Consider the following 7,717-nt stretch of genomic DNA (forward strand, 5'->3'; position numbering starts at 1 on the left):
CGATGGTGCCCTAATGCGCATGTACACGACAGAGGGAGCTCCGTCGTGCACATGCGCGAGACCCGCATAGCGACAGCCAAGCTGTCGCTATGGGTCTCGCACCAAAGGGGGCGTGCTGTCGATGGTGAGTGACAGCACGCCCCCTTTGGTGGGCGTGCCGGGGGCGTTGCTGCCCAGACGGAGGCGTTCCCATGGGAACGCCTACCGTCTGGGGCCAGCCCCACTGACATCACTAGTGATGTCAGTGGGAGTGCTTCTGGCTCTGATAGGGCCAAAAGCACTCCTGGGCTTGCGGCAGCGAGACCCTACCGCAGGGTCTCGTCGCAAGCCCGATGGTCACGATGGTCTTGACCATCGCGACCATCTTTTTGGCCGCTCGCATAAGCTGTGGGTGGTCACCCACAGCTATGCGAGCGGCCAGGAGGCCGCTCCATTTTTAGGTAGGAGGGCCCTGATTCAGAGCGAGCGCTCTGGTCAGAGCGTCCGGCTCTGAATCAGGCCCAATGTACCATAGGACAAAGCTTCTTTCACTCCTAATTTCAGACAGGTGATACCTATTATTAAGTGAGCAGCTAAGGATCAATTGGTAAAGCAAAACAGGAAAATGGGATAGTTTGTGGATACTAATGGCTTCAGGGGCGTTTCTAGAGAGGAGGGGGCCCGTGTGCAATCTCCGACACAGCCCCCTCCTCTCTGTCCGGCAGCCAGCAGCCCAAACGACTAAACGACCCGTGATATCAGCCAGGTTGGACCGCATGCATGGGTGATGGTCGTTATCGACCATCCGTGCCCGCACATCATCTGTCAGGGAGTTGGAAGGGGCTAAAAAATGGACAATATAAACAATCGAACAATAAACGATATTGTTATTGTTTATATCATCCTGCTAAATCTGAACGTGTGTATGCACCATTAGATAATAAAAATACTGTGCAAATATGCGCTTGAACAAAGGTAATCAAAATGCAGCAGATTAGCATTCAGCAAGGAGGTTCACATAGACTCCCAAATTAGAACATATTAGACATAATGAAATGCTATCAATGCGCAAATGAACCAATAGCAAGTTTTCATAAAATATAAGTCAATCACCCTGAAATCGATCCAACAATCTTTCTTATAAGGTGTTCCACTTTCATGAATCCTTCAATCAGCGATGCTCTTTCATCTCTCAGAAATCAAGATTTTCTCCAATTTTACCTTTTATTTTGTAATGCTCATATGGTGAACCATAACAAGTATATATGGAGTAATAAGGAAACAGGAAGAAATAAAGAAACCAATAGTGCAAATACCTTCAAATAAAGGTTTAAATGTAAGAACAAATTGCACTCACAAACAAAAATCAACAAGCATATACAATCATGGAAATCTATGAGGAATCACTGATATACTCATCAACCCAGGTGTCCAACGCATGAAACAGATAGGTTTCCGGATCCCGCTCATTCTGTGCAGGATTGATAAGTCCAAACAGGTTTCCCCACAAAGTCCAAATCCTTTTTGGGTGCCACACTGCTTGAGAAAGATTGTTGGAACAATTTCTGGGTGATTGACTTTTATATTTTATGAAACCTTGCTATTGGTTCATTTGCGCATTGATAGCTTTTCATTATGTCTAATATCCTTTACCCCTGTATCTGGAGGGAAGTCATGGCGCTCATCCGCCCCCCCTTCCAACTCCCCCCTTGACCCTATTCCCTCCCACCTCCTCCGCTACCTCTCTCCTTCTGCCTGCTCCCATCTTGCCCACCTCCTTAATCTCTGCCTCTCATCAGGCACTGTCCCTTCTGCATTCAAGCATGCCCTTGTCTCCCCCATATTTTAAAAAACCTACCCTTGTTCTTAACATTCTCTCTATCTAGTGACCCATCTCTCTCCGCCCTTTTGCCTCCAAACTCCTTGAGCGTATTGTTTACAACCGCCTTACCACCTTTCTTTCTACCCACTCCCTCCTTGACCCTTTTCAGTCTGGCTTCCGTTCTCTCCACTCCACTGAACTGCCCTCACGAAAGTTAGCAACAACCTCCTTGCTGCCAATTCCAAGGGCCACGACTCTCTGCACATTCTCTTTGACCTCTCTGCTGCTTTCGACACTGTGGACCACCCTCTCCTGCTACAAATCCTTCCCTCCGTTGGTCTACGTGACACTGCCCTCTCCTGGCTGTCCTCATACCTCTCTGACCGATCCTTCTCTATTTCCACTCATGACTCCTCTTCCCCCCGAAGCCCCGTACAGTAGGTGTTCCCCAAGGTTCTGCTCTTCTAATCACCGGATACTGCAAACTTCCACTGCAAACTTCCACTGCAACCTTGAAAAAGACTCTGGGCCCGATTCAGACCCACTCGCTAGGATGCATTCGCATGCAGCCAGCCGATGTTTGCAATGTGCGCATGCGTACGCTTCGCAGCACACAAACCAGTCCATGCAATCGCCCCTTAAGCATAGATGGCTCGCTAGACTGAGTGACAGGACAAGCCATTTGTGGATGGTAACAGGGATTGGTCGATGGAAAAGGGGGAGTGGTGGTGCGAATGCAGGCGTGTCTGAGCGTCAACACAGTTTCAGAGGCGAGCATAAGTATTATGGAGCGTCATCGTACACGTCACTTGGTTGAATTTCACACTGAAGCCAGACATAGTGGGCGTGCTAATGCCTTGCTGTGCGATCACAGGATTTGCATACTTTGGCTGCGTGCGAACACATCTAGCGAGCCCTCAGATCGAGTTGAAATACGTTGGTGGAAGTTGCAGTATTTGGAGATTAATTGCATCTGGGCGAAAGTGGGGAAAGTAATATAATAGAGTCTGTAATTGAGGGGTTTAGTAATGGGAAGGCGTGCTGTCGAACACAGATTGCTAACCTAATGTAGGTGGGCCGTGAGCCCTATCTAAGTAAACGATTAATTCACATGAAGCCTGGCTCTGATGAGTTTTGAATCTTATAGTGTAGCCTGGCCTATATCTATGGTAAATACAAATGTGAATCCTTGGTGTTTAATCTCTATTTTGGAAAGAGCAGACTGAATAGGATACCTATGGGCTAGGGCTCTTTAAATTGGTTGCATGTTTTATAATATCAAGTGTTGAAAGTTTAAATAAATTATTTTGTATTATATTTGCACTGTGTTTTATGTGCCTTTTTAATATTTGCAATGATAGTAATGTTTAAATCTTTAAAAAGTTGTATATATGGAGAATAAACAACAAAGAATGTAAGCATGAATTAGGAACGAAAATATAATGCTATGGATTGTTTGAGGGAGTGGAGCCCCAAACCGGTATCTTGCCTAGAGCCCCATGAGGTCTAAATCCAGCTCTGCCTATGGGATGCATTTCTCAAAACTTACTGGGAGAGGGTTCTGAGTGGCCGCTGCAAATGTGTGGTCAATAGGCCATGCAAGCACAGTAGCGCTGTGAGGGTCCCAATAAAGGAGTATAAAGCGGTCACTTCAGTCTGAACATATCGCAGGGACAGGCTCCATTTGGAGACCCTGTCCCTGCATTTGAACAATATAGAATTTCTTATTGTTGCGAAGTGCAGCAATAAGAAATTACGATTATTGGGTGTAAAACCCAATAATTGATAAATATTCCCCATGGTTACACAGCTTCCCTGTATACTTATGTTCAGCATCGGTTATATAACCCTAAATTCCTATACAGTACAGACATTCCTCACTTAACGACCTACGCGTTTACCTACCGTTTTGCACTTACGACCACACCCGCGCGTTACCGTCTGCCTCAAACTTACGACCCACTTTTTACGACCGTTCAGAGTTCCGACCCGTGCGTGTCATCAGAGAGATGAGAGAGATGAGAGATGTCAGAGAAGGAGAAGTCAGAGAAAAGGAGTACAAAGAAAAGGAAGGCTATTGATCTTGACTTGAAAATGAAGATCATAAGTTATTATAAAGCTAGAAAGAAAGTTAAGAGAAAGCAGATGACTTGGAGCTGGCACATTCAACCATTTCAACAATCTTGAAGGATAAAGATAAAGTGAAAGAGGCAGTGAAAGCATCAACAGGATTTAAAGCCATAATAACTAGGCAGCAGAAAGGCCTCATTCAGGGCCGGATCAAGGTCTGTTGGGGCCCCTGGGCAACAAATGCGTGTGGGCCCATATATATATATATATATATATATATATATATATATATATATATATATATATACAGTCAGGTGCATAAATATTGGGACATTGACAGAATTTTCAGATTTTGGCCTCTATTCACCACCACAATGGCTTTGAAATGAAACAAATGAGATGTGCTTTAACTGCAGACTTTCAGATTTTATTTGAGGGTAATTACATCCAAATCAGGTGAACGGTGTAGGAATTACAACGGTTTCTATATGTGCCTCCCACTTTTTAAGGGGCCAAAAGTAATGGGACTATCAACTCAAAAGCTATTTCATGGACAGGTGTGGGCTATTCCGTCATTATTTCATTATCAATTAAGCAGGTAAAAGGTCTGGAGTTGATTCTAGGTGTGACATTTGCATTTGGAATCAGTTGCTGTTGACTATCAGTGAAGCAAGCCATCATTAGGCTGAAAAATCAAAACAAACCCAGAGAGATAGCAAAAACATTAGGTGTGGCCAAATCAACTGTTTGGAACATTCTTAAAAAGAAAGAACGCACCGGAGAGCTCAGCAACACCAAAATACCCGGAAGACCACGGAAAACAACTGTGGTGGATGACAGAAGAATTATTTCCCTGGTGAAGAAAAACCCCTTCACAACAGTTGGCCAAATCAAGAACACTCTCCAGGAGGTAGGTGTATATGTTTCAAAGTCAACAATCAAGAGAAGACTTCACAAGAGTGAATATAGAGGGTTCACCACAAGATGTAAACCATTGGTGAGCCACAAAAACAGGAAGACCAGATTAGAGTTTGCCAAACAAAATCTAAAAAAGCCATTACAGTTCTGGAACAACATCCTATGGACAGATGAGACAAAGATCAACTTGTACCATAGTGATGGGAAGAGAAGCGTACGGAGAAGGAAAGGAACTGCTCATGATCCAAAACATACCACCTCATCAGTGAAGCATGGTGGTGGTAGTGTCATGGCGTGGGCATGTATGGCTGCCAATGGAACTGGTTCCCTTGTATTTATTGATGATGTGACTGCTGACAAAAGCAGCAGAATGAATTCTGAAGTGTTTCGGGCAATATTATATGCTCATATTCAGTCAAATGCTTCAGAACTCATTGGATGGTGCTTCACAGTGCAGATGGACAATGACCTGAAGCATACTGCAAAAGCATCCAAAGAGTTTTTTAAGGCTAAAAAGTGGAATGTTATGCAATGGCCAAGTCAATCCCCTGACCTGAATCCGATTGAGCATGCATTTCACTTGATGAAGACAAAACTGAAGGGAAAATGCCCCAAGAACAAGCAGGAACTGAAGACATTTGCAGTAGAGGCCTGGCAGAGCATCACCAGGGTTGAAACCCAGTGTCTGGTGATGTCTATGCGCTCCAGACTTCAGGCTGTAATTGCCTGCAAAGGATTTGCAGCAAAGTATTAAAAAGTGAAAGTTAGATTTAGGATTGTTTAGTTTGTCCCATTACTTTTGGCCCCTTAAACAGTGGGAGGCACATATAGAAACTGTTGTAATTCCTACACCGTTCACCTGATTTGGATGTAATTACCCTCAAATTAAATCTGAAAGTCTGCAGTTAAATCACATCTTGTTTGTTTCATTTCAAAGCCATTGTGGTGGTGAATAGAGGCCAAAATATGAAAATTCTGTCAATGTCCCAATATTTATGCACCTGACTGTATATATATATTGACATAGACACAGTACACATATACTAAACATAACTTACTGTTTCAGAGGCAGGGAAAGGCATATTGGCCAGCAGCAGAAGGGGGCAGAGCCAAATCCAAGGGGCAGGGCTTAATCGCGGGCCGCGGCAATCGGCTCCGATGAAGAAAAAAAAAGAAAACAGTTCATCTTGGGGATTGGGGCCAGGGACAGTGTGTGGGGGCCCCCTATGTGTGGGGGCCCCGGGACGACCGCCCCTATCGCCCTCCCTATAATCTGGCCCTGGCCTCATTCATGAAATGGAAAAATTACTGGCGATCTGGTTTGATGACCATATGCAAAAAAAAATGCCACTAAGTCTTTCAATTATTCAAGCCAGGGCACGCAGTATCTTTAAAACTCTGAAGACACGTGAGGAGGATGAATCGATTGAAACTACGGCAAGCCATGGATGGTTTCAACGGTTTAGTCGGATATTCAACTTGCATAATCGCAGTATCAATGGTGAGGCAGCAAGTGCTGAAAAATTTGTTGACCAATTTGATGAAATCATCAAGAAAGGCGGCTACCGTCCGGAACAAATTTTCAATGTGGATGAAACAGGACTTTTTTGGAAGAAAATGACCGAAAGGTCCTACATACACAAAGAAGCTAAAACAATGCCCGATTTCATGGCTTTTAAGGACAGGGTCACGTTCTTGCTGGGTGGAAATGTCGCTGGGTTTAAGTTAAAGCCTTTGCTCATCTATCGCTCCCAGAACCCACGTGCATTCAAGCAGGTCAGTAAACACATTTTGCCCATATACTCTTGTGCAAATAACAAGGCATGGATGGCACAAGCTGTATTTGAGGATTGGTTTACCAACTGCTTCATACCCCCGATCAAGCGTTATTGTCTGGACAAGGTTGTTCCCCTTAAAAATATCCTCATGCTTGATAATTGCCCAGGACACACCCAGCATCTTGATGATGTTAACCCAGGTGTAAAGGTAGTGTATCAGCCTAAAAACACCTCTGCTATCTTACAGCCAATGGACCAGGAGGCTATAGCTACATTCAAAGCATACTATTTGCGCACAACTTTTTCCAAAATTGTCTCAGCAACAGAAAATGATGAAGTATTTTGGAAATCATACAACATTTCACAGTACATAAAGAACATAGAATCCGCTTGGGAGGAAGTGTCAGAAAAATGTATGCAAAGCATATGGTAAAAAAAATGCCTAAAAGGTCTCGTGAATAATGTTGAAGTGTTTGACATAGACGAACATGTCGATGACATAAATCAAACAACTGTGCAACTTGCTAACGTGCTTAATTTAGATCTTGAAGCGGAAGATATTGAAGAATTAGTGGAATATGTCGAAGAGAGAGCTATCTAACGAAGATTTAATAGAATAGGAAGAACAGTAGCACCTGGAAGAGGAGGAAGAAGGAGAAGAGGAAAGAATGGAAGATGTACAAAAGAAGTTCACTGTAATGGGGTTAGCTGGTGAGTTCTCCAAAGTGAATGCGGCTATGTTACAACTAGAGGGTATGGATCCAAATGTTGAAAGCTTCACGAAAGTGGAACGGCAAATGAATTAACTTTTACGTTGCTATCGTGAAATTTATGAAGAAAAGAAGAAAATGACAAAGCAGACCACACTAACAGGATACTTCTTGAAAGCTACACCCAGTACCCCTACCCTTACGAGTCCTTCCATTTCATTGCCGTCAGCTCCCAAACCCGAGCTCTCTACAGATCATGATAACACCAATGTTGGCGCATCACATGATGAAGGATTTGTTGGTTAGAATGTCTGTTTTTATAACTTTATTTTTTTATGCCGATTGTCCTGTTCATGCTCTGTAAAGGTACAGTATGCAACAGTTATGCTAAGCCTAAATAGTTTTGCAAAGTAAAAAAAAAATATTCTAAGTAAAGTTAT

This window comes from Taudactylus pleione, unplaced genomic scaffold, assembly GCF_031769625.1.
Source record: "Taudactylus pleione unplaced genomic scaffold, aTauple2 ptg000250l, whole genome shotgun sequence".
NCBI lineage: Eukaryota > Metazoa > Chordata > Amphibia > Anura > Myobatrachidae > Taudactylus > Taudactylus pleione.